Source organism: Solanum tuberosum, unplaced genomic scaffold (genome assembly GCF_000226075.1).
Source record: "Solanum tuberosum cultivar DM 1-3 516 R44 unplaced genomic scaffold, SolTub_3.0 scf00193, whole genome shotgun sequence".
Lineage (NCBI taxonomy): Eukaryota > Viridiplantae > Streptophyta > Magnoliopsida > Solanales > Solanaceae > Solanum > Solanum tuberosum.
Window position 1 is genome coordinate 404,209 of NW_006239118.1, and position 4,700 is coordinate 408,908.

General features: G+C 33.4%; 1 pseudogene; it reads left to right on the forward strand.

Annotated features, from left to right (window-relative positions):
- Nucleotides 1-1,635: 1,635 nt before the first annotated feature.
- Nucleotides 1,636-2,196, forward strand: LOC102604767 (actin-85C-like; annotated as a pseudogene).
- Nucleotides 2,197-4,700: the final 2,504 nt, after the last annotated feature.

Consider the following 4,700-nt stretch of genomic DNA (forward strand, 5'->3'; position numbering starts at 1 on the left):
AAAATTTTGAAGTTGAAAATATTTTTTAAAAACAAACTTTTTTTTTAAGCGGGTTGGGGGCTGATAGGGGTGCAGATGGGGGGCGAGGTAGTGGGTGGGGGGTAAAAAAATAAAAAATTGAAATTAGAAATATCTTTTAAAAACAATTTTTAATATTGTTTTGGGAGGGCGTGGGGGTAGGGATGAAGGTGGGGTAAAAAAATTGAATCTAAAAACAACCTTTAAAATTATTATTTTTTGGGGGGCTGGTTTGAGGGTAGAGACAAAATAAATTGATTTTTTCAACAAAAAAATAATTGTAATTTGAAGTTGGAAGAGAGGTTTGGAAAACGTTTTCCTTAAGTTTTAAAGGGAAGTCATTTTCTTAAATTTGAGGAAAATAAGTTGATTTGGAATACATTTAACCCAACCAAACATGAGAAAATTGGAAAACATTTTCCTTCGTACCAAACACACCCTAAGTCAGAACATGTCCATTCACGATTTCTTTAGTTATTAAGGTTGATTCTACCTTTCATCTTCCGCATTAATAATTTTCTCTTAAAACCGTTTCTTATTCTTTATATTGCAATACTCTATAAAAGCTTACAAGAAGTTGTCTTTGCTCTATTATTCTATTTGCGTTCTATCGGTCATAAATTCTCCTTTTCCAGGTATATCTATGATTTATATGTATCTATATGTGCCTTAAATCTCATTCTTGATATGTTTGAGATGGTATATGTTAATTAATATTAAAAAATAATTATATTTTAAGTTGGAACTATTTGTCCCAATGAAAGATTTAGTAATGTACAATACACTCTTCACTGAATGTTATAAACACGTAGATTAATTATTTTAAATTTATATACTTCCATGCATATTGTCAGAGAGTAATTCCTATACTTTGTTAATTTTGTTCTGTTGGAAATTCCATTTATTATCTACTTGCATATTGCAATTTGGTGTAGAAGTTTTTAGATTAAATTACTTTTTAATCGTCTTTAAACTGAAAAAGTACATCATATTTTCTCAAGAAAAAGTTCAAAATAAAATTCAAATAAAACTATCAATTTATCAATTTTTTGTTCTCCATATATAGCTTTTATTGACGGGATGCTAGGTATCCGAACAACCTCTCCTTGTAAATAAAGAAATTTTCTCTATCTTTGTTATGACAAATGTTATAGGCTTGGACTTTGAAATTCATCGTCAATTATCATTACATACAATTTATAATTAACTTGCTATAATGGGCATACCACTTACGTTATTATATATTAATAACTTAGCGATAAATTCTTCTTTCTTTAGGTCATTTCTGAAAATGCTTAAAGTAAAAAAAAATGATATTAATGTAAAAAATCGTGTCGCAAATCAATAACATAATATAAGTTGATACAAAAAAACGCGAAGAACTAGAGAGATATCAATATCTACGATAAAAGTTTTGATCATGATAAAGAAACGGAAACATCGAATAGAAAACATACAATTAAAAATAACATCTATAAGAAAGTATTAGGTACAATATAATTTTATCACATATTTACACCTAATAATATTACTAATGATCAAGGTTAGTTAGTAAAGCTGCTTACAATTTCAGCTCTATGCTTGGTGTTAACTATATAAATTGCTCTTTTGATTGTTTAGGCTGGCTTTGCTGGGGAAGATTCTCCAAGGGCAGTTATCAAAAGTATTGTTGGTCGTCCTCGTCATCGTGGTATCACGTTGGAAAGGGGAACAAAGAGATGCCTATGTTGGTGATGAACCTCTGGCTAAAAGAGGTAGTTTGGCTCTGAAATATCTCGTTGAACAGGGCATTGTAAGAAACTGGATGATATGGAAAAGCTCTGGCATCACACATTTTACAATGAACCTCCTGAGGAGCATCCTGTTTTTCTGACAGAGGCATCGTTTAACACCGAGAAAGAATGACTCGAATCATGTTTAAGACATTCAATGTTGAAAACCGGGCCGTTCTTTCTTTGTTAGCTAATGGTCGTACAACTGGCAAGTATTAAGCAGAATTGAATACCGACATAAACTTGTTTTCTTCTATTATTTTAGTTAGTAATACTAGTTTCATTTGTTGTTTTTCAACAAGGTATTGTGGTTGATTCTGGTGATACTGTGAGCCACACTATCCCTGTATATGAGGGACATGCAGTTTCCCATGCTATCTCATTGTTAAATCTTATCCCTGTATAGTAGGATCAGTTTTCGCTTCACTCAGTACTTTCCAGCAAGTTAGTTTATTTTTTTCTTTAATTGACAGATCAATAAATCAACCGATAGTCTCAAATAATTGGTTCTAGCTATGATTGTCTTCTAGTTAATTCTTAATTAACTGCTAATATATTCGTCACGTGCAGATGTGTATAACAAATTGGGAATATGATGAATTTGGTCCCTCCATTGTCCACAGGAAGTGTCTCTAAACTTGGTGAGAACTTAAAATCCTTTGTAGTTAAATCCTTTCAAATGAATGCTTCATTTAAGTTACAGTGGTCTACCTGTTCCATTTTGTGAAGTGATGCTCAATCCCATGAGTAGGATTTTGACTTAGAATTTTGACAGTTAGCGGTTTGAGTAGACATATTAAGAACTATTTTTGTTAGGCATGATGTGGTAGACACAATTACTGATCTACCAATGACAAATATGTTGTTCATCCTGTATCCCTTAGATATTTAGAACAAAAACATCGAAGAACTTGGTAAGAAACAACAAAGTTTAAAAAGTATTTTCAAAACTAGAAAATTAAAACTAGTAGAGAAAATAGAATCAGAAACAGATTAGAAACAATATAACAAAATATTTTTACTTAAAGAAGAAAATCGAGCCCACTGAATGCGCAGTGTCCCCTTAAGGAAATTATTCCCCTCAAGTACCCGAGGTTAATGGAATATATCCTCCTAGGATAGAATGATCTTACTCACCGGTGTATCGGTACCTAAAACCACGATGTCAGCGAACCACTCAACGACAGTAAAGTACACTTAGAGTACTAGATTTAGCAGTAGTAGAAGAAGTCCAGAAAAATGATTATTTTTTTTTGAAAAATAAGAGGAAACTCTCTATTTATAGACAACAAATGATAATGTAAAATAGTGCTTATTGTGCCTTACCAAAAAGGTCACAACCCTTTAGAAAAGTCACAATCTTTCAGAAAGGTCACAACCTTCAATAAAAGTCACAACTTTTCATAAAAGTTACAACTCTTCATAAAAGTCACAACTTTTCATTAAAGTTACAACTCTTCCTAAAAATCACAACTCTTCATGTTCAATTCACACCTTTTAAAACCCAACAATCCTCCGCATGAATGGGGAATGACTTCAAGACTAAGAAACGGACAAGTATGTGTACTTTACAAGAAAGAATTAATTGCATCTGGATAAGTTGGTTTCCCTTTCAACTTTCCATAGTGAACATATTTCGGATATACTCGATCAATCGGTAGATTTGATATCCTTGAACCGTCAAGCTTTGGTGTATACCTAGACAACCATATGTCACACAATCAACCCTTTACCATTTATGGTTCTTACGGTTGTGTTCGTTTCACCCATGAACACCTCCTAGTTTAATGAGTGTATAGAGAGATGGGCTTTTGACAATCATCCTCTTTGAAGTGGCTCACACTTCACACTCACATAGGTGATTTTTAACCGTGTTATCGCGTAGATACACTATTTGGTCAAATCTGCCAAACTTAGCAAATCATTAAAAACTTTAAGGCTTTATTAACTCATTAACAAGGCCTTAATGTTGTATCCTTGTGCCTGAGCATTGTCTTCATCATGAGAATGGATTGAGTTGGTTGACAATGCCGAACCGTCAGTCACAACTTTGTTTTTCTCCTTGAACCTAGCTCTTGGGATCTCCAGTCTGCTAGGTAGAGTTACCGCGATGATGACTTGTCCTAAGTCGTAAATCCAGTCCCTTAGATGATCTTTCAACTTTCTCTCTAGTTAGGCCTTCTTGTAAGTGGATCTAACACATTATCCCTTGACTTTACATAGTCAATTGTGATAAGTCCACTAGAGAGTAGTTTTCTAACAGTATTATGTCTATGTCTTAAATGACGAGACTTTCCGTTATTCATCAAGCTACATGCCCTACCTGTTGCATCTTGACTATCAAAGTGTATACATATTGATGCCAATGGTTTGGGCCAAAAAAGAATATCTATCAAGAAATTCTGGAGTCTTTCAACATATTCACCGGCCTTATCTAGAGCACCTAGCTCAGAAATCATTGTAGAACTAGGGATACATGTATTTTTTGAAAGATTTCCAAGAGACTGCTCCTCTACCCAAGAGTAAATACATATCCACTGATACGCTCAAATTACACCTCCCTAAAGAAGTATAAGCGATCGTTATCAAGTAAAGAACCCAACTTGTAGGTTGGGGTCGATCCCACGAGGAAAATGGTTTAGACTTTACTTTAACCAACAATTATATTCAATTAGCCAAAGTACTTCCAGAAACAAAGAAATAAAGGGAGGGGGGATTTGTGAAACAAATTGTAAGAATTCAGTAAGTAATCAATAATCAAAAGTCAATTTCGGTTGTTATCAAGATGAGAAAATTAACTAGGGTATACGTGTTCACCACAAGCTCATAACGCAGTAATTCTAGTAATCGCAATCCTTTCCTAGTGTATTACATGCAAAGTGATAAGTTATGTATCTCTAAATCCTTGGT